Here is a 24,292-nt window from a genome sequence, read left to right on the forward strand (position 1 = left end):
CCTAGATTCACACAGGACACCGAATAGGACAGGAGAGGTACTCCAGATATAACAAACTGACCCTAGCCCCCCGACACATAAACTACTGCAGCATAAATACTGGAGGCTGAGACAGGAGGGGTCAGGAGACACTGTGGCCCCATCCGAGGACACTCCCGGACAGGGCCAAACAGGAAGGATATAACCCCACCCACTCTGCCAAAGCACAGCCCCCACACCACTAGAGGGATATCTTCAACCACCAACTTAAAAGATGCTCAAAGTTCCTCAGTGTGTTGTCTTACAGCACGCATCTACAGCTCCCAGTACAGTATGTACTACACATCTACAGCTCCCAGTACAGTATGTACTTTGCACCTACAGCTCCCAGTACAGTATGTACGTCGCACCTACAGCTCCCATTACAGTATGTACTACACACCTACAGCTCCCAGTACAGTATGTACTACACATCTACAGCTCCCAGTACAGTATGTACTACACATCTACAGCTCCCAGTACAGTATGTACTACACATCTACAGCTCCCAGTACAGTATGTACTACACATCTACAGCTCCCAGTACAGTATGTACGTCGCACCTACAGCTCCCAGTACAGTATGTACTACACATCTACAGCTCCCAGTACAGTGCTACTGCAGATCTACAGCTCCCAGTACAGTCTGTAATATACACCTACAGCTCCCAGGGACAGTATGTACTCTCTACAGCTCCCAGTACAGTATGTACTACACACCTACAGCTCCCAGACAGGATGTAGGGGTGCACCTGAGCTCCCAGTACAGTATGTACTACACATCTACAGCTCCCAGTACAGTATGTACTACGCACCTACAGCTCCCAGTACAGTATGTACTTCACACATACAGCTCCCAGTACAGTATGTACGTTGCACCCCAGCTACCAGTACAGTATGTACTACACATCTACAGCTCCCAGTACAGTATGTACTACAAACACCTACAGCTCCCAGTACAGTATGTACTTCACATCTACAGCTCCCAGTACAGTATGTAGTACACATCTACAGCTCCCAGTACAGTATGTACTACACATCTACAGCTCCCAGTACAGTATGTATGTCACACCTTACAGCTCCCAGTACAGTATGTACGTTGTACCTACAGCTCCCAGTACAGTATGTACGTCGCACCTACAGCTCCCAGTACAGTATGTACTACGCACCTACAGCTCCCAGTACAGTATGTACTGCACCTACAGCTCCCAGTACAGTATGTACTTCATATCTACAGCTCCCAGTACAGTATGTACTACACATCTACAGCTCCCAGTACAGTATGTACGTCCACCTACAGCTCCCAGTACAGTATGTACGTTGCACCTACAGCTCCCAGTACAGTATGCTAGGAAAAGCTCCCAGTACAGTATTTACGTTGCACCTACAGCTCCCAGTAAGTAAACACCTACAGCTCCCAGTACAGTATGTACGTCGCACCTACAGCTCCCAGTACAGTATGTACGTTGCACCTACAGCTCCCAGTACAGTATGTATCCCACCTACAGCTCCCATTACAGTATGTACAACACCTGCTCCCAGTACAGTATGACCAGCCTACAGCTCCCAGTACAGTATGTACTACGCACCTACAGCTCCCAGTACAGTATGTACTACACATCTACAGCTCCCAGTACAGTATGTACTACACATCTACAGCTCCCAGTACAGTATGTACACCTACAGCTCCCAGTACAGTATGTACGTCGCACCTACAGCTCCCATTACAGTATGTACTACACACCTACAGCTCCCAGTACAGTATTTACATCACACCTACAGCTCCCAGTACAGTATGTAGTATACACCTACAGCTCCCAGTACAGTATGTACGTCACACCTACAGCTCCCATTACAGTATGTACTACACACCTACAGCTCCCAGTACAGTATGTACTTACACCTACAGCTCCCAGTACAGTATGTACATCTACAGCTCCCAGGTATGTACTTCACATCTACAGCTCCCAGTACAGTATGTACTACACATCTACAGCTCCCAGTACAGTATGTACTACACATCTACAGCTCCAAGTACAGTATGTACGTCACACCTACAGCTCCCAGTACAGTATGTACGTCAAACCTACAGCTCCCAGTACAGTATGTACTACGCACCTACAGCTCCCAGTACAGTATGTACGTCACACCTACAGCTCCCAGTACAGTATGTACGTTGCACCTACAGCTCCCAGTACAGTATGTACTACACACCTACAGCTCCCAGTACAGTATGTACTACGCACCTACAGCTCCCAGTACACTATGTACGTCACACCTACAGCTCCCATTACAGTATGTACAACACACCTACAGCTCCCAGTACAGTATGTACTACACATCTACAGCTCCCAGTACAGTATGTACTACGCACCTACAGCTCCCAGTACAGTATGTACTACACACCTACAGCTCCCAGTACAGTATGCTCACACCTACAGCTCCCAGTACAGTATGTACTACGCACCTACAGCTCCCAGTACAGTATGTACTACACATCTACAGCTCCCAGTACAGTATGTCCTACACATCTACAGCTCCCAGTACAGTATGTACTTCGCACCTACAGCTCCCAGTACAGTATGTACGTCGCACCTACAGCTCCCATTACAGTATGTACTACACACCTACAGCTCCCAGTACAGTATGTACTACACCTACAGCTCCCAGTACAGTATGTAGTATACACCTACAGCTCCCAGTACAGTATGTACGTCACACCTACAGCTCCCATTACAGTATGTACTACACACCTACAGCTCCCAGTACAGTATGTACGTCACACCTACAGCTCCCAGTACAGTATGTACTACACATCTACAGCTCCCAGTACAGTATGTACTACGCACCTACAGCTCCCAGTACAGTATGTACGTCACACCTACAGCTCCCAGTACAGTATGTACGTCGCACCTACAGCTCCCAGTACAGTATGTACTACACACCTACAGCTCCCAGTACAGTATGTACTACGCACCTACAGCTCCCAGTACAGTATGTACGTCGCACCTACAGCTCCCAGTACAGTATGTACGTAGCACCTACAGCTCCCAGTACAGTATGTACGACACACCTACAGCTCCCAGTACAGTATGTACTACGCACCTACAGCTCCCAGTACAGTATGTACTACACATCTACAGCTCCCAGTACAGTATGTACGTTGCACCTACAGCTCCCAGTACAGTATGTACGTCACACCTACAGCTCCCATTACAGTATGTACTACACATCTACAGCTCCCAGTACAGTATGTAATATACACCTACAGCTCCCAGTACAGTATGTACTACACATCTACAGCTCCCAGTACAGTATGTACTACACATCTACAGCTCCCAGTACAGTATGTACTACACATCTACAGCTCCCAGTACAGTATGTACTACACACCTACAGCTCCCAGTACAGTATGTACTACACACCTACAGCTCCCAGTACAGTATGTACGTCACATCTACAGCTCCCATTACAGTATGTACGTCGCACCTACAGCTCCCAGTACAGTATGTACGTCACACCTACAGCTCCCAGTACAGTATGTACTACACATCTACAGGTCCCAGTACAGTCTGTAATATACACCTACAGCTCCCAGTACAGTATGTACTACACATCTACAGCTCCCAGTACAGTATGTACTACACATCTACAGCTCCCAGTACAGTATGTACGTCACACCTACAGCTCCCAGTACAGTATGTACTACACATCTACAGCTCCCAGTACAGTCTGTAATATACACCTGCAGCTCCCAGTACAGTATGTACTACACACCTACAGCTCCCAGTACAGTATGTACAACACATCTACAGCTCCCAGTACAGTATGTACGTCACACCTACAGCTCCCAGTACAGGTGTTCTCTCTGCGGTGCCTCCCACCAGAAACGTGAACCACCAGAGAGCCAGAGAGTAAGTATGCCCCATATGCCCCAAATGCGACTCACTGCCTGGTGTAGGAACACGTTTAAATCATTTTGAATCTCACAGTGCCAATCTTGGACAGTTAGGATGTGACTTAAATGGCACCCTTTTCCTTACATAAGGCACTGCTAGAGTCCTATGGACCCTGGTCAAAAGTTGTGTGCTACGTAGGGAATGAGATGCCATTTGGGATGTACCCTTAGGCTCTTGTATTGTGCTCTGTGCACCTACCAGTCCGGGTAGCTTGACCTGAAGTGCCTTTAGCTTCCATCTGTTCTGAGAGAGAGAGAGAGAGAGAGATGGAGAGAGAGAGAGAGAAAATCAGGGACAGCCTCTCTCTATTTAAACCAAACTCATGGTCCCCACTAGTGTCTGTCCAATGGCCCCCAGGTTTGGAAGCTTGAACCTGGGTTAGGGGTGGCAGAGAGCCACACGGATGCCCTGAGTGACTGGAGAGGTTCCCAGTCAACAGATTAGTGAGGGAGAAATGGGCATGGGGTTGTAAGGACATGTGCATCTGAGACTACAGGGGGACAGGGGAATATGAGAGGACAGGGGCATCAGAGACTACAGGGGGACAGGGGAATATGAGAGGACAGGGGTCATTGGAGAGTACAGAGGTCATTGGAGAGTACATGGGTCATTGGAGAGTACATGGGTCATTGGAGAGTACAGGGGTCATTGGAGATTACAGGGGGACAGGGGCATTGGAGAGGACAGGGGGACAGGGACATTGGAGGGGGACAGGGGGAGACAGGGACATTGGAGAGGACAGGGAGACAGGGACATTGGAGAGGACAGGGGGACATGGACATTGGAGATGACAGGGGACAGGGACATTGGAGAGGACAGGGACATTGGAGATGACAGGGGACAAGGGCATTGGAGAGGACAGGGGCATTGGACAGGACAGGGGGACAGGGGCATTGGACAGGACAGGGGGACAGGGGCATTGGAGGACAGGGGACAGGGGCTTTGGAGAGGACAGGGGCCAGGGACATTTGAGAGGACAGGGAGACAGGGACATTGGAGAGGACAGGGGGACAGGGACATGGGAGAGGACAGGGAGACCGGGACATTGGAGAGGACAGGGAGACAGGGACATTGGAGAGGACAGGGGGTTGTTGGATGAGAGAGAAGGGAGACGACCCTCCCAGACCACTGTACTATTGTCCACAACCTCTTAAGAACACCACAATATACTGTACTTATCCTACTCTAATAGTCCTACTCTACCTCAACAAATGCAGTTATCCTCACAACATTACTGGCCAATCACATCAATCCTGATGTTTCAATTTGTGACATTACTTTTGACCAACAAATGAACAACTCAAATGTAAACTTCTATTGTAACAGAAGACAAACACTTTTAGCTTGAGATCTCAGCGCAAAACAAAGACCAAAAAAAATCAATAGGCTTATATATTCTATTCACACCAAAACAATTGAAGCTATGATCTGAAACTATCCCTAACCCTTCATCAGCCCAGGGAATGGAAATATTCACTGTTTGACGAGGGGGGGAGGTGCCAAATAGCACCCAATTCACAATATAGTGCGATACTTTTGATCAGAGACCCATGGGCCCTATATACCATTTGGGACACAGTAATGTATTCAGTGACATCTCTCGGGCCCAGCTCGGATAATGAGGTGTCAAGGGGAACCAATCGGCTTGCAGGATGAGGACAAAGACGCATCACAACAGATGACTACACGAGTGAGACACACACACAAACATGAGCGAGGCGAGGAGAGGAGACTATGAATTACTTAGAGAATAGAGCTATGCTTCAGGGCCTGCCTCATACAGGAACAACAATGCAGTTCCTGAGGGGATGGAGAGAGGGATCTCTCTCTCTCTCTCTCTCTCTCTCTCTCAGAGAGAGCACTTCTATATCTTTCTGTGTTTGGCCTGTAAACAGAATGTTAAAGTTGGCCCCTAGATCCCTCCTGTATGCAAGGAATCATGAAGCAGAGAAAGAGAGAGAGACCAACCCAAAAAGGCCTGTAGTGTTGTTGGTATCAGTGCCGACCCGTCATTCAGGGAAAGTGAGGCAGAGCTGTTTTGAGCCCCACCTGCTTCGCTAAATGTACACTACTGGTCAAAGTTTTAGAACACCTACTCATTGAAGAGTTTTCTTTATTTTTACTATTTTCTACATTGGGGCGGCAGGGTAGCCTAGTGGTTAGAGCGTTGGACTAACAACCGAAAGGTTGCAAGTTCAAATCCCCGAGCTGACAAGGCACAAATCTGTCATTCTGCCCCTGAACAGGCAGTTAACCCACTGTTCCTAGGCTGTCATTGAAAATAAGAATTTGTTCTTAACTGACTTGCCTAGTAAAATAAAGGTTAAAAAAAAATTACACTGTGAAATAACACATATGGAATCATGCAGTAACCAAAAAAGTGTTAAACAAATCAAAATGTATTTTAAATGAGAGATTCTTCAAATAGCCACCCTTTGCCTTGATGACAGCTTTGCACATTCTTGGCATTCTCTCAACCAGCTTCATGAGGTAGTCACCTGGAATGCATTTCAATTAACAGGTGTGTCTTGTTAAAAGTTAATCTGTGGAATGTCTTTCCTTAATGCATTTGAGCCAATCAGTTGTGTTGTGACAAGTTAGGGGGGATGGGGGCGGGGGGGGATGTTGGCGTGGGGGGGGGGGGCGGGGGGGGTATATACAGAAGATAGCACTATTTGGTAAAAGTGCCAAGTCCATATGATGGCAAGAACATCTCAAATAAACAGAGAAACGACAGCAACGACAGCGTCATTACTTTAAGACATGAAGGTCAGTCAATATGGAACATTAAAAAAACTTTGAAAAGTTTCTTCAAATGCAGTCGCAAAAATCATCAAACGCTATGATGACACTGGCTCTCATGAGGACCGCCACAGGAATGGAAGACCCAGAGTTACCTCTGCTGCAGAGGATGGTCATTAGAGTTACCAGCCTCAGAATTGCTGCAAAGAAACCACTACAAAAGGACACCAATAATGAGAAGAGACTAGCTTGTGCCAAGAAACACAAGCACTGGATATTATACCCGTGGAAATGTGTGCTTTGATCTGGTGTCCAAATTTTTAGATTTTTGGTTCCAACTGCCTTGTCTTTGTGAGACGCAGTGTGGGTGAACGGATAATCTCTGCATGTGTATTTCCCACCGTAAAGCATGGAGGAGGATGTGTTATGGTGTGGGGGTGCTTTTCTGGTGATACTGTCTGTGAATTATTTACAATGTAAGGCATACTTAACCAGCATGGCTACCACAGCATTCTGCAGCGATGCACTATCCCATGTGGTTTGGCTTAGTGGGACTATCAATTGTTTTTCAACAGGACAATGACACAACACACCTCCAGGCTGTGTAAGGGCCATTCTACCAAAAAGGAGAGTGATTGGTTGCTGCATCAAATGACCTGGCCACCACAATCCCCTGATAACCAAATTGAGATAACTTGGGATGAGTTGGACCGCAGAGTTAAGGAAAAGCAGCCAACAAGTACTCAGCATATGTGAGAACTCCTTCAAGACCGTTAGAAAAGCCTTCCGGGTGAAGCTGGTTGAGAGAATGCCAAGAGTGTGCAAGGTTATCATCAAGGCAAAGGGTGGATATTTGAAGAATCTTTGAAGAATCTCAAATATAAAATATATTTTGATTTGCTTAACAATATTTTGGTTACTACATGAAAACTAGGTGTATGTAGCAAGTCACGACTTCACAGACTTCAGCGTTCAACACCATAGTACCCTCAAAGCTCATCACTAAGCTAAGGATCCTGGGACTAAACACCTCCCTCTGCAACTGGATCATGGACTTCCTGACAGGCCGCCCCCAGGTGGTTAGCGTAGGTAGCAACACATCTGCCACGCTGATCCTCAACACTGGAGCTCCCTAGGGGTGCGTGCTCAGTCCCCTCCTGTACTCACTGTTCACCCACGACTGCATGGCCAGGCACGACTCCAACACCATAATTAAGTTTGCTGACGACACAAAAGTGGTAGGCCTGATCACCGACAACGACGAGACAGCCTATAGGAAGGAGGTCAGAGACCTGACTGGGTGGTGCCAGAATAACAACCTGTCCCTCAATGTAACCAAGACTAAGGAGATGATTGTGGACTACAGGAAAAGGAGCACGTCCCCATTCTCATCACCGGGGCTGTAGTGGAGCAGGTTGAGAGCTTCAAATTCCTTGGTGTCCACATCAACAACAAACTAGAATGGTCCAAACACAGCAAGACAGTTGTGAAGAGGGCATGTCAAAGCCTATTCCCCCTCAGGAAACTAAAACTGATTTGGCATGGGTCTTGAGATGCCAAGTCTAGTACAAAAGGTTCTAACAGTTTTTAGCAAGTCATAAGAGCATCCTGAACTGGTAACATCACTGGTTACCCAGACTATTTGCATTGTGTGCCTCCCCGCAAGGCACTTCAGAGGGTGCTGCTACTCCCAGTTTATCTTATGGGGCAGAGCTCACTTTAACTATACATTCATGTACAGAGGAAGGCCTAAAAATCAAAGACCCCAGCCACCCCAGTCTGTAGACTGTTCTTCTACTACTGCATGGCAATGTACCAGAGTGCCAAGTCTAGTACAAAAGGCTTCTCAACAGTTTTTAGCTCCAAGTCATAAGACTGTCCTGAACAGGTAACTGTTACCATCTGTTTGCATTGTCCTGCCTGGTCTGTCCATCTGTTGTGTCGCTGTGCTACTCTGTTTATCTTATATGCATAGTCCTTTAACTATCCATCATGTACATACTGTCCTGGTCTGTTCATCTGTGTCTGTCCTGGTCTGTCCATCTGTGTGTGTCCTGTCCTGGTCTGTTCATCTGTGTGTGTCCTGTCCTGGTCTGTCCATCTGTGTGTGTCCTGTCCTGGTCTGTCCATCTGTGTATGTCCTGTCCATTTTTTTCTGCACTATTGGTTAGAGCCTGTAAATAAGCATTTCACTGTAAAGTCTACACCTGTTGTATTCGGCACACGTGACAAATAAACTTTGATTTGAGCTGTTTGAACGTAAAAAAACATTTTTTAATCAAAATGAGTTTTTTGGCAGAAATCCCTTCTCAAACGTGAACTTTCAAGTGCCTTAACAACAAACCTGCATGCCATCTGTAAATACAAATAAAATAGTTAAATTACGAGCCTAGTTGGTTTAGCCATAGAAAAATTAAGCAACCGTCCTGCTAGCCATGATTGGCTGAGATAATGAGTGGGCTGGACATGCCAAGAGATGAGTTTGGATTGGTCTGCCATATAGCACGCATCTGTTGGAGCTGGTCTGTATGTTTAGGTTATCGCATTGAAAGCGGCTTTTAATATCTTTTTTATAGTAAAACTGCATAAACCTAATGTCAAGTTAAAGGTTACTGTTAGCTAGCTAACGTTAGCTGACTGGCTCGCTAGCTAACGTTATGTGTATGCTCTCCACTTTCTGGAGGACCGATTCTTGAAATCAGTGGAATTTGAGTACGATAGCTAAGGATAGCTAAGGAGATGGACAAAAACACCAGTCTGGATTACAAACTAACTGGTGACTCAGAGGCTAACTGGTGACTCACAAGCTAACTGGTGACTCACAGGCTAACTGGTGACTCAGAGGCTAACTGGTGACTCACAGGCTAACTGGTGACTCACAGGTCCACCGGACTGACCTGGTTATGTATCCTGCCCTTTTATTCAGAGATTAGCCTTGTGTGATGCCGTTAGGCTTGTTTTGGGATCTTAGATAATATCAATCAGACTTAGAGTACCTCGTGTTTCACTTTCACTTTCCCTTTGTATGCTCTTATATCTAGACTCACACAAGCTATAACTGGGTTATGATTTGGTTACGATTTACAGTCCGTCGACTCATACTGCTTGAGTATTAATATAGAGTATTACTATTACAATAAAATGATTATTCTGTCCAAACCATTATATTGTCTTTAGTGTAGAAACTAGACTCGTTTCCCTAGATTGGGAGTGTCAGAGCTGTTCTCTCCTCTAGGGTTTTGGGTCTAGTTTCTACTTTTTATTCAATGTTTGCAGTTCACACAGTTGTACACATTATTACAGTTTCTTCTTTGTCCTTAATCTATAACATCAAACATCATCAAAACACGTACTACTACTAATGCCTTATATATGTATTACAACAAGCGGTTCATTACCTTGGCGCAGGTTGACCTGGTTGGTTCCCAAAGAGTATGTTCTTCCACTCACAATTTCTCCAGAGGCTTATCCAATCACTTAGTATCTGTTTCTCCTGCTAGAAGTTTGTACCATGATTTCTGATTAGTGAAGAGAACGGTTCGAGATCAAGTCCCCTTGTAACACCCCCGATGCTATTCATCTATCCCGGTTAGGGGGTGGATATATTCAGCAACAAGGACTGTAGTGGGTAGTTGTCTCAGTATGTCTCGTTCAGAAATCAGAAGTCAAGAGATACAATTGTTCTAGAGTATGAAAGTCTGATATGTATCTGTTTCTCCTACTAGAAGTTGTTCTATGATTCGCTGAATCTTGTCAAAAGGCTGTGTCGAGATCAAGGCCCTTCGTATCTCCACTGATGCTGTGTATCTACTCCAGTTAGGGGGTGGATTATGTAAGCAGTAGGACCCTCCTCTATAGGTTTAGGTTTTGCGGCCGGAGTCCGCACCTTTGGGAGGGGGTACTGTCACGTTCTGACCTTAGTTCCTTTGTTTTTGTCTTTGTTTTAGTATGGTCACGGCGTGAGTTGGGGTGGGCAGTCTATGTGGGTTTTTCTATGTTGGTTTTTGAATTCGGCCTAGTATGGTTCTCAATCAGAGGCAGCTGTCAATTGTTGTCCCTGATTGAGAATCATACTTAGGTAGCCTGGGTTTCACTTTCAGTTTGTGGGTGTTTGTTTCCGTGTGAGTGTTTGGGCCACACGGTACTGTTTCGTTTTGTTCATATCGTTTATTGTTGTGTTTATTGTTGTGTTCCAGTGTTCAGTTTGTTTATTGAAAAGACATTTACCACGCTGCACCTTGGTCCGATCCTTACTCCTCCTCAGACGAAGAGGAGGAAATCCGTTACAAGGAGTGTACAGGGTCTTTTGTTCTTCTCTTTACAAGATCCAGAAATCAAAAGCTACAATTGTTCTAGAGTATGAAAGTCAGATATTACCTTTTAGGTTGATGATAGTTGAAGTATCACGAGCTGTCTGTCAGTGATAAGTCAAGTAGCACTATCATGCCTTTCCTTTTGAAAGCATGCTTCTTATATACTCTTTCTTCAGGTCCAAGTCAGCCTTATATACTCTTTCTTCAGGTCCAAGTCAGCCTTATATACTCTTTCTTCAGGTCCAAGTCAGCCTTAGCGCCGAGGCACATTCTAATCTTGCGGCTGTTCCTGTAAAGGGTCAGTTTGACATGTTGCACTGGCACATCACACCGACACATTTTTAGATGCGACAAGATGTCACTGTGAAAATGTCACTGTGAAACTATCACCAGTGACAGTGTCTATGCATCCTCTAAGCCCAAATCTTGCATCAGGTTATTAATAACCCAGTCACATTCTACTGTTGGTTTAGCTTTTTCTTGTTTTGTCGATGACTCGCCTTCTTCCTCATCTGGGGCCGGTACTTGAACGTCATCGAACCAGTTATTTGTCTCCCACTTAAGAGGCGGAGCTAGTGGTGAAGGTGTGGGCGGATCCAGTAAAGGAGGTGTCATCAGAGCCCTTTTTTTGTGCTACCGCATCAATAGCTAAGGAGATGGAGAAAACACCAGTCTGGATTACATGTTCAAACTAAGGGCAACCATGCATGCCATCAGACAGGAGACCCGTCATGTATATGGGTAAGATAGTCTAGCTAGCAACATTTTCAGATATGACATGTTTCTAATTTTGACAGAAAGTGTTTTCATTTCAAGTGTACTGTTAGCTAGCTAACGTTAGCTGGCTGGGTCACTAGCTAACGTTATGTTTATGTATATCTTATTCTTCGTATCTCAGACACATTTGCTTGACTAGTTACCAGAGAAACTGGTTGGTTAGCTACCTGCTAACAGCTACGTCATGAGTTGTGATTATGGTCCATTGTTTAGCTAGCCAGTCTTAACAAAAGACTCCACTATGCAAGTATCCATTTCAACAGAATGTCACTGCAACTATTGATAGATGTACTAGCTGGTAAATTCGCTCTGGCTATCTATTCCGATTTCAGACCATGGGTAAGATAGTCTAGCTAGCAACATTTTCGGATATTGCGCGTTTCTAATTTTGACAAAGTATTTTCATTTCAAGTTAGTGTACTGTTAGCTGGCTGACTCGATAACTAACACTACGTCACGCGTAGCTAGCTATCTAGGTACATTTCTTAACAAAAGACTCTCGTCTTAGTGTAACAGAGTGTAGAATAACTGATGCATTTTTTGAACGCTCAACACCGGTTGAATATGAATATGGAGCATATGGGTTGGTAATGTTCTCTAGTTGCAGCGTGATTGGCTCAGTGTTCTGTCATTCATGGGGACATGACTGTCATCATCGCAAAATCTATGGGGAGAGCTCAAAAATTCAAGCCCCTTGAGTGCTGCCATGGAGTTACACTAGAAGTGCCCATTCAAGGAGTCTCAAGGTCTTTGGCCATGGTAAAATGACGTCAAAAGAACGGCCCATGTTCTGAATTGTATCCCTGTACATTGTCATAAGTGCTGAACAAATAGTTATATTGACTATGTCCGTCCTAACTCGCTCATTAATTACCCGCTCGCCGTCCCCTTATGTCATAGTTTTTACATCTCAATTGTCAGTAGAACCCACATTTGTTTAAGCAAGTCAGTCATATCTACCTGTTTCTTTTAAAAAGGCAGTAAATGAGGCTGAATGAACTGTTTCGCTGCCAGACAAGGCTGATATCCAGGTTTAGCAGTGGTAAGGTGTTGGCCCTAACAGTTTGTGAGAACCTTTTGTCACCATTATAGTCCATTTAATGTATTGTTTCGTGTTGTGCTGTGTTGTTCTGTGCTGTTATTGACAGAGAGGTTTGGAACTCTCTTACTATTGGTCTATTAACTAATTAAATGCCTGGTGAGGCTAACATTCCATCCCACCAAAACAGGCTAAAATGTAAGGTGGTCTTTTTCAAACAGCTCTTACACTGTAATGGCATTATTTTGTGATTCTACGTTTGATGGCGGAGCTCCGGGGCATGCGTCGAAATCACTAAGCAGTTTACTTCAAAACAGTGTGCCAATGCCTGCATCAGCTTCGTTTCGTCGAACAACCACCTGATTGGTTTGGTACACTCTAGGGCAAGGGTGGGCAGTTCCAGTCCTCGAGGGCCTGATTGGTGTCACAGTTTTGCCCTCAGCTCCAGCTAACACACCTGACTCCAATAATCACCTAATCACGATCTTCAGTTTAGAATGACATTAGTTTCATCAGCAGTGTTTGCTAGGGATGGTGGGAAAGTGTGACACCAATAAGGCCCTCGAGGACCGGAGTTGCCCACCCCTGCTCTAGGGTGTGTGGGACGTCATCTATAATAATTTGCCTACTCTAAATTATTTTGACCAGCAAGTGCCACTAGTGTGCACTGTGTCGATCAACGCCTCTAGTGATGAACCTATTTTCGACACCATTTGCTGGAAAGCCTCAATGCTTTCACCAGTCACCAGCATTATCATCATTTTCACAGTATTATTCCAACCACATACTGTGGAAATAAATATAAAACACAAGGCCTTTGCAGCTTTAAGACTAGCTGCCACTCCAATCTGCCTTTTATACAGTTTAAATTGATTTGGAACTGCTACCACATATCAGTTAAATTGGTACAGCACTCTCACTCACAGACACAACAAAACCTCAAAATATGTTAATGAGCCTGAAACAACAATACCATGCACCCACTAGTGACTAAAAGGTTTTTGGCGATCCAAAATAGCGTACAGTCCTGCATTCTGTGGGATGAAATTATATTACCATTTGAAATACAACAATTATTTCCCCGTCCTCGAAATGTTCCCACAATGCACCATCATTTACAGTAGGTGGTAAAACATTTCACAAAACAATAATAACCCAAATTACCGTATACATGATTATTTTCCAGTGTGGACATTGGAGTAGCAGAGAAAACACACTGATAACAACTCATTCAAAAACACCATCATCAACACTCCATCACAAACATGTTGTAAATAATACTAAGGGAAACATATTGTAAATAATATTAAGGGAAACATATTGTAAATAATATTAAGGGAAACATATTGTAAATAATATTAAGGGAAACATATTGTAAATAATACTAAGGGAAACATATTGTAAATAATACTAAGGGAAACATATTGTAAATAATACTAAGGGAAACATATTGTAAATAATATTAAGGGAAACATATTGTAAATAATACTAAGGGAAACATATTGTAAATAATACTAAGGGAAACATATTGTAAATAATACGAAGGGAAACATATTGTAAATAATATTAAGGGAAACACATTGTAAATAATACTAAGGGAAACATATTGTAAATAATACGAAGGGAAACATATTGTAAATAATACCAAGGAAACATATTGTAAATAATACTAAGGGAAACATATTGTAAATAATACTAAGGGAAACATTAAATAATACTAAGGGAAACATATTGTAAATAATACTAAGGGAAACATATTGTAAATAATATTAAGGGAAACATATTGTAAATAATACTAAGGGAAACATATTGTAAATAATACTAAGGGAAACATATTGTAAATAATACGAAGGGAAACATATTGTAAATAATATTAAGGGAAACACATTGTAAATAATACTAAGGGAAACATATTGTAAATAATACGAAGGGAAACATATTGTAAATAATATTAAGGGATTAAGGGAAACACATTGTAAATAATACTAAGGGAAACATATTGTAAATAATATTAAGGGAAACATATTGTAAATAATACTAAGGGAAACATATTGTAAATAATACTAAGGGAAACATATTGTAAATAATACGAAGGGAAACATATTGTAAATAATATTAAGGGAAACACATTGTAAATAATACTAAGGGAAACATATTGTAAATAATACCAAGGGAAACATATTGTAAATAATACTAAGGGAAACATATTGTAAATAATACTAAGGGAAACATATTGTAAATAATATCAAGGGAAACATATTGTAAATAATACTAAGGGAAACATATTGTAAATAATACTAAGGGAAACATATTGTAAATAATACTAAGGGAAACATATTGTAAATAATACTAAGGGAAACGTATTGTAAATAATACTAAGGGAAACATATTGTAAATAATACTAAGGGAAACATATTGTAAATAATACTAAGGGAAACATATTGTAAATAATATTAAGGGAAAAAGTTTGCAAAGAAACTTTCCAGCACAGTAACACTGTACATGGTGGTGGCAGCATTGTGCTGTGGGACGTGTTTTAGTGGCAGGGACTGGGTGACTAGCCAGGATCAAGGCAAAGATGAATTGAGCAAAGTACAGGGGAGATCCTTGATGAAAACCTGCTCCAGAGCGCTCAGGACCTCAGACTGGGGCGAAGGTTTTACCTTCCAAAAGGACAATGACCATTAGCACACAGCCAAGACAAGGCAGCAGTGGCTTCGGAACAAGTCTCTGATTGTCCTTGAGGGGCCCAGCCAGAGCCCGGACTTGAACCTGATCAAACATCTCTGGAGAGACCTGAAGATAGCTGTGCAGCAACATTCCCCATCCAACCTGACAGAGCTTGAGAGGATCTGCAAAGAGGAAACTCCCCAAATTCAGGTGTGCCAAGCTTGTAGCGTCATATCCAAGAAGACTCGAGGCTGTAATCGCTGCCAAAGACGCTTCAACAAAGTACTGAGTAAAGGTTCTGAATACTTATGTAAATGTGATATTTCCGTTTTTTTATTTTTTATACATTTGCAAAAATGTCTAATAACCTGTTTTTGCTTTATCATCATCGGGTATTGTGTGTAAATTGATGAGGGGGAAAAAAATACAATTTTTGCAATTTTAGAAAAGGAGTGTAAACCTAACAAAATGTGGAAAAAGTCAAGGGGTCTGAATACTTCCCGAAGTACATCCCTCCTTGCTCAAATGGAGCCATTGATGGCCCCTCTGCCCCTAAACATGTTAAATGCAATAAAACCCTGGTAATATTTTAATAAGAGAACAGGCCTTCATAAGAGAGGAACGGAGGAACTGTCTGTGTCCCAAATGGCAGTCCACTATTTTAGACCAGATCCCTATTCCCTATATAGTGCACTACTTTTGACCAGAGCCCTATTCCCTATATAGTGCACTACTTTTGACCAGATCCCTATTCCCTACATAGTCCACTACTTTAGACCAGATCCCTATTCCCTATATAGTCCACTACTTTTGACCAGATCCCTATTCCATACATAGTGCACTATTTTTGACCAAATCCCTATACCCTATATAGTACACTACTTTAGACCAGATCCCTATTCCCTATGCACTACTTTTGACCAGATCCCTATTACCTTTTTAGTGCACTACATTTGACCAGATCCCTATTTTGGACATCACCCATCATTTTTTCTTCCACAGAGAACATTAGATCACATTTCTCCTTTTCAGGTATTTTTCTAATATTCCCATATCTAGCCAGACCTAGTCAGACTTAACCAAACCTAGCCATATCTAGCCATATCTAGCCAGACCTAGCCATATCTAGCCATATCTAGCCATATCTAGCCAGGCCTAGCCAGACCTAGATATACCTAGCCAGACCTAGCCATATCTAGCCAGACCGAGCCATATCTAGCCAGACCTAGCCATATCTAGCCAGACCTAGCCAGACCTAGCCATATCTAGCCAGACCTAGCCATATCTAGCCAGACCTAGCCATATCTAGCCAGACCTAGCCAGACCTAGCCAGATCTAGCCAGACCTAGCCAGACCTAACCAGACCTAGACATACCTAGCCAGATCTAGCCAGACCTAGCCATATCTAGCCAGACCTAGCCAGACCTAGCCAGATCTAGACAGACCTAGCCAGACCTAACCAGACCTAGCCAGACCTAGCCATATCTAGCCAGACCTAGCCAGACCTAGCCAGATCTAGACAGACCTAGCCAGACCTAACCAGACCTAGCCAGACCTAGCCAGATCTAGCCAGACCTAGCCAGACCTAACCAGACCTAGACATATCTAGCCATATCTAGCCAGACCTAGCCAAATCTAGCCAGACCTAGCCATGTCTAGCCATATCTAGCCAGACCTAGCCAGACCGAGCCATATCTAGCCAGACCGAGCCATATCTAGCCAAACCTAGCCATATCTAGCCAGACCTAGCCAGATCTAGCCAGACCTAGCCAGACCTAGCCATATCTAGCCAGACCTAGCCAGACCTAGACATATCTAGCCAAACCTAGACATACCTAACCATATCTAGCCAGACCTTGAAATATCTAGCCAGACCTAGCCATATCTAGCCAGACCTAGTCAGACTTAGCCAGACCTAGACATACCTAGACATATCTAGCCTCAGGGCTCCCGAGTGGTGCATCGGTCTAAGGCACTGCATCTCAGTGCTAGAGGCATCACTACAGACCCTGGTTCGATTCCAGGCTGTATCACAACTGTCCGTGATTGGCACAATTGGCCAAGCGTCGTCCGGGTTAGGGTTTGGCCGGGATAGGCCGTCATTGTAAATAAGAATTTGTTCTTAACTGACTTGCCTAGTTAAATAAAGATACAAATGAAACTCTAACCAGACCTAGTCCCTCCAGGATTCTATAGTGTTATATACAGTCCCTCCAGGATTCTATAGTGTTATATACAGTCCCTCCGGGATTCTATAGTGTTATATACAGTCCCTCCAGGATTCTATAGTGTTATATACAGTCCCTCCAGGATTCTATAGTGTTATATACAGTCCCTCCAGGATTCTATAGTGTTATATACAGTCCCTCCAGGATTCTATAGTGTTATATGCAGTCCCTCCAGGATTCTATAGTGTTATATACAGTCCCTCCAGGATTCTATAGTGTTATATACAGTCCCTCCAGGATTCTATAGTGTTATATGCAGTCCCTCCAGGATTCTATAGTGTTATATACAGTCCCTCCAGGATTCTATAGTGTTATATACAGTCCCTCCAGGATTCTATAGTGTTATATACAGTCCCTCCAGGATTCTATAGTGTTATATACAGTCCCTCCAGGATTCTATAGTGTTATATACAGTCCCTCCAGGATTCTATAGTGTTATATACAGTCCCTCCAGGATTCTATAGTGTTATATACAGTCCCTCCAGGATTCTATAGTGTTATATACAGTCCCTCCAGGATTCTATAGTGTTATATACAGTCCCTCCAGGATTCTATAGTGTTATATACAGTCCCTCCAGGATTCTATAGTGTTATATACAGTCCCTCCAGGATTCTATAGTGTTATATACAGTCCCTCCGGGATTCTATAGTGTTATATACAGTCCCTCCAGGATTCTATAGTGTTATATACAGTCCCTCCGGGATTCTATAGTGTTATATACAGTCCCTCCGGGATTCTATAGTGTTATATACAGTCCCTCCAGGATTCTATAGTGTTATATACAGTCCCTCCGGGATTCTATAGTGTTATATACAGTCCCTCCGGATTCTATAGTGTTATATACAGTCCCTCCAGGATTCTATAGTGTTATATACAGTCCCTCCAGGATTCTATAGTGTTATATACAGTCCCTCCAGGATTCTATAGTGTTATATACAGTCCCTCCAGGATTCTATAGTGTTATATACAGTCCCTCCAGGATTCTATAGTGTTATATACAGTCCCTCCAGGATTCTATAGTGTTATATACAGTCCCTCCAGGATTCTATAGTGTTATATACAGTCCCTCCAGGATTCTATAGTGTTATATACAGTCCCTCCAGGATTCTATAGTGTTATATACAGTCCCTCCGGGATTCTATAGTGTTATATACAGTCCCTCCGGGATTCTATAGTGTTATATACAGTCCCTCCAGGATTCTATAGTGTTATATACAGTCCCTCTAGGATTCTATGGTGCTATATACAGTCCCTCCAGGAATATATGGTACTATATATAGTCCCTACATGATTCTATAGTACTATATACCCTCCCCCAAGTATTATATAGTGTTTTATACCCTCCCCAAGTATTATATAGTGTTATATACAGTCCCTCCATGATTCTATAGTGTTATATACAGTCCCTCCAGGAATCTATGGTGCTATATACAGTCCCTCCAGGAATCTATGGTGCTATATACAGTCCCTCCAGGAATCTATGGTACTATATACAGACCCTCCAGGAATCTATGGTGCTATATACAGTCCCTCCAGGAATCTATGGTGCTATATACAGTCCCTCCAGGAATCTATGGTACTATATACAGTCCCTCCAGGAATCTATGGTACTATATACAGTCCCTACATGATTATATTGTACTATATACAGTCCCTCTAGGATTCTATAGTGCTATATACAGTCCCTCTAGGATTCTGCGATCACACGATTGTGAATTCCTGGAGGGACTGTCTATAGTTCATTGTTATTCTCCCCAAAAAGCTATAGCTAATAACAAACATACTGGAGCCTGAATCAAATGTATTAATGATGCAATTTTCTGAACACATACATTGAGTCTTAGACGCCACCCATTTCCCTGTATGATGCACTTTGACCAGATCCCTAAATATGGAATAAGGTGTCATGTTGGATGCTTGCTCAGACAGGACTAAGGACATACATTGTATAAACAGTGAGATATACGCCATAGTCATAGTTTATAGGATTAGATTTTTTTGTTGTTTTTGTTTTGTGAAAACACATTATAGCATTGAGATACGGCTACAGACGCGAACACATAAACAAGCCTAAAGCCTGAATTTGTCCATGAAATAATGTAAATATACAGAAAAAAAACCAGCATGCATCAGACTTAACAATGTGCTTTTCTCACTAACAGGTTTATGGTTATAAACGTTCAATATAAACATGAGTAAATCCTGAAATGGTGCATGAAATGAGAGTGACTTTGAAGTGTGTGTGTGTTTGTGAAATGAGTGGGACTGTCAAGGCGGTGAAGCTAATCGGCTAGCCAAATAAATAATGAAGGAAATGGGAAGAAGGAGTCCTCTCTCTCTCTGTCTCTCCTTCTCTCTCTCTGTCTCTCTCTGTCTCTCACTCTCTCTCCTCTATCTCTCTCTCTTTCTCTCTCTCTCTCTCTCTCTGTCTCTCCTTCTCTCTCTCTGTCTCTCTCTGTCTCTCACTCTCTCTCCTCTATCTCTCTCTCTCTCTCTCTCTCTCTCTCTCTCTGCCTGAGTGCAGGCTGAAGCTACATGGTGAGAACACACAGACTGGAGGTGTGTGCATCCCATACTGGGCATCCTGTGTCCTTCACACAATTGGCAGAACGACACCACGTGAAGCAAGCAGTGTGTGTGTGTGTGTGTGTGTGTGTGTGTGTGTGTGTGTGTGTGTGTGTGTGTGTGTGTGTGTGTGTGCAACAGAGCACTGTAGCAAAAGTAGTAAATCAGTAGGTCACACTCTCTCCCCATGTGGAACACTCCCACTGCCCCAAGGAAGACACACACAGATGGACAGACCAGGACAGGACACACACAGATGGACAGACCAGGACAGGACACACACAGATGGACAGACCAGGACAGGACACACACAGATGGACAGACCAGGACAGGACACACACAGATGGACAGACCAGGACAGGACACACAGATGGACAGACCAGGACAGGACACACACAGATGGACAGACCAGGACAGGACACACACAGATGGACAGACCAGGACAGGACACACACAGATGGACAGACCAGGACAGGACACACACAGATGGATAGACCAGGACAGGACACACACATATGGGGCTTTTTGGGAGAGTTGAATAAAAATGATTTTCTCTGAGCGAGTCGGCCGGAGTGTTTCCGCTTGGCCTCTTTTATCTTTCCCAGAGAAAAACAGAGCAGCACAGACAGAGAATAACACATTTAACTGAAGACATCTGCTTTAGATTTAAACTTTGCTGTACTTTATAGTGAATCATTTCCACACATTGAAAATTGAGAGTAGTGGGTCAGTTAATGTCACCACTTCCATAAGAACTAAAGCAGAACAAGTCAACCACAACAAACCATCACTACTGTACTATGAATTTGACCACAGCAACCAACCTGAACACAACTACACTGTCACGCCCTGGCCATAGAGAGGCTTTTATTCTCTATTTTGGTTAGGCCAGGGTGTGACTAGGGTGGGCATTCTATGTTCATTTTTTATGTTTTGTATTTCTTTGTTTGGCCGGGTGTGGTTCTCAATCGGGGACAGCTGTCTATCGTTGTCTCTGATTGAGAACCATACTTAGGTAGCTTTTTCCCACCTGGGTTTTGTGGGTAGTTGATTTCTGTTTTTGTGTTTGCACCAGACAGAACTGTTTCGGTTATTCCGTTTGTTGTTTTTGTATTTAGTGTTCAATGTCAATAAAATAACATGAACAAGTACCATGCTTGCGCTTTGGTCCTCACCTTCTTCTACCAACAGCCGTTACATACACTATGTGACTACTATTACAAACAGTGCTGCTGTTACGGGAGAGGAACAGGGTAATGCTAACAGAGGAACAGGGTAATGCTAACAGAGGAACAGGGTAATGCTAACAGAGGAACAGGCTAATGCTAACAGAGGAACAGGGTAATGCTAACAGAGGAACAGGGTAATGCTAACAGAGGAACAGGCTAATGCTAACAGAACCCATAGTGGGGAATCATATCTCTCTCAGCGTTGTTCAAGCAGAAACTGTACAACAAAGCTGAATCAATGTGACAGGGTTAAAGACTGGTTTCTACTGCCTTAGACTGTCAAGGGGGCTGGAAGTGACAAACTGAGTTCTTGTCATACCCATCCCGTCCCTACGGTTCCACTTCACCACACTTATAAAGAACACCTCACCATCACATCTCACTGGACCTAGTCCGGCTCACTTCTTTCCGCGTGGAGGATGTTTTTTCCCTCCTAGGTTCCTGCCTTTTAGGGAGTCTGTGCTTCTACATTGCTTCCTCTTTGGGGTTTTAGGTTTAAATGAAAAGCACTTTGTGACAACTGCTGATGTAAAAAGGCTTTATGAAATACATTTGATTGATAGCCATTAGATAGCCTTGGGTAAACTCTGTTGTTGCAGGTTTTAGGTTGTTTTTATGACAGTTTGAATGTGTGCCCCCATCCACTGCAAGATGTACAGAAGCCTTAAACAGAATCCAACAGTCTCCAGAACCCATAATTTCAACCTAATACACATAGATTTAAATCTGTTCAACAAATTGTGCAACACTGGGATGTATTGTTATGTTTGGCCCACTTTAGTAGGAGGTGAAACGGTGGTGTTATTGCAGGTGTAGCAAAATGCTTTGTAGAGAGAGTTAGAGAGAGATCCTTTCAAACAAAAATGTATGTATACTGAACAAAATATAAACGCAACATGCAACAATTTCAAAGATTTTACAGAGTTCAAATCAAATGCTATTACAGTCTAGGTCAGGGACAGGTTGAAAATGTCAGTGAAGACACTTGCCAGTTGGTGAGCCCATGCTCGTAGTACACGTCCTGGTAATCTGTCTGGCCCACGGCTTTGTGAATGTTGACCTCTTTAAAGGTCTTACTCACATGGGCTACGGAGAGCGTGATCACACAGTCGTCTGGAACAGCAGGTGTTCTGATGCATGCTTCAGTGTTGCTTGCCGCGAAGAGGGCATATAAGTGCGCATATAAGTAATTTATCTTGCACAGTTCATATGAGGAAATCCTTTATCCTCATTTGAAAAAAATAACATTTTTTACATGAAGAATGTTTTTTTATTAATCAATATATTTGAGTTTAACCATAACATTTGTTGTAATATTTTTTATATTTTTTTTCTGGAGGATAAAACTGAAATTGTTACCAGCTTTGCGTGGCTTGTTTAAAAAAGGGCCGATACTTTAAACAAAATTTTATTTTCAATTAGTAGGAAATGAGAAGTTGTAATCTGTATGAAGGCAAAAAGGAAATTTTTAACAAAGGATGAGCCTTTCTTAATCCACTGGAGAACCATTTGGGGTTTAAGTCTAACTGGATGAGTGAAGCTTTTAGTGAGAGGTTTAACTTCTTGAGTGTAGGGAGCAGGATTTTCGTTTTTGGCTAAAAAACATACCCATTTGAAACGGCCTATTTCTCAGGATCAGAATGCTAGAATATGCATATAATTGTCAGATTAGGATAGAAAACACTTTAAAGTTTCCATAACTGTCAAAATATTGTCTGTGAGTATGACAGAACTGATATTGCAGACAAAAACCTGAGCAAAAACCTGAGGAAAATCACACCAGGAAGTGCTGTTTTTCCTGAAATCTCTCTGTTCCATTGGATGCCTTGCCTCCATTTAAAGGGATATCAACCAGATGCCCTTTCCTATGGCTTCCTCAAGGTGTCAACAGCCTTTAGAAATAGTTTCACGCTCTTATTTTGAAAAATGAGTGAGAAAGATAACGTTGCGTCAGTGGATAGCTGGGTGTTCGCAGAGTTTTGCTTGCACAACAGAGTAGGGCAGCCATTGTCTCTCCCTCTCCTATTGAAAAAGTGACAGTCCCGGATATATATTATCGATTATATATTTTAAAAACAACCTGAGGATTGATGATAAAAAACGTTTGACATGTTTCTGTGGACATTACTATTTGTAATTTTTGTCTGCGATGTCGTGACCGCTCGAGCCTGTGGATTTCTGAACATAACGTGCCAAACAAATGGAATTTTGGATATAAAAATAATCTTTATGAAAATGAACATTTATTGTGTAACTGGGAGTCTCGTGAGTGCAAACATCCGAAGATCATCAAAGGTAAGGTCTGACTTTCGTGACCAATCTACTTGGCTGCTAGGTGTTTGTAAAATGTTGTCTACTGAGAGAGATGTTCTTACATAAATGCTTGTTATGCTTTCGCCGGAAAGCTGACATGCCAGGTGGATTAACAACAAGCTAAGCTGTGTTTTGCTAACGGGATGGGTGCGTCAAGAAGTTAAAGCTTTAATATTGAATCATTTTAGCCCCCCAAACTCATATTCATTATATAAATAGGCACTTTTATTTTTTTTTTGGCTTAGCATTCCAAATAAAATGATTTTAAAAACAAATCATCTGTAGTAGGCAATGACACTAATTGTGGTAAGTTCATTTATATTGTTTTAGATGTGAATACCAAGTATGTCTACTTCCCCATCCACCCATTTTATTGGTAAACTACAAGGTAGTGTAAACTGTATTTTTTAACGATCCAATACGTAATATGGTAAACTTG

The 24,292-nt window shown here is 42.8% G+C and overlaps 1 pseudogene; it reads left to right on the plus strand.

The window, feature by feature from the left end:
* Positions 1-24,292, plus strand: part of LOC121840760 — a 133,200-nt pseudogene that overhangs the window by 57,225 nt on the left and 51,683 nt on the right.

The sequence above is a fragment of the Oncorhynchus tshawytscha genome, linkage group LG25 (assembly GCF_018296145.1).
Source record: "Oncorhynchus tshawytscha isolate Ot180627B linkage group LG25, Otsh_v2.0, whole genome shotgun sequence".
Classification (NCBI taxonomy): Eukaryota; Metazoa; Chordata; class Actinopteri; order Salmoniformes; family Salmonidae; genus Oncorhynchus; species Oncorhynchus tshawytscha.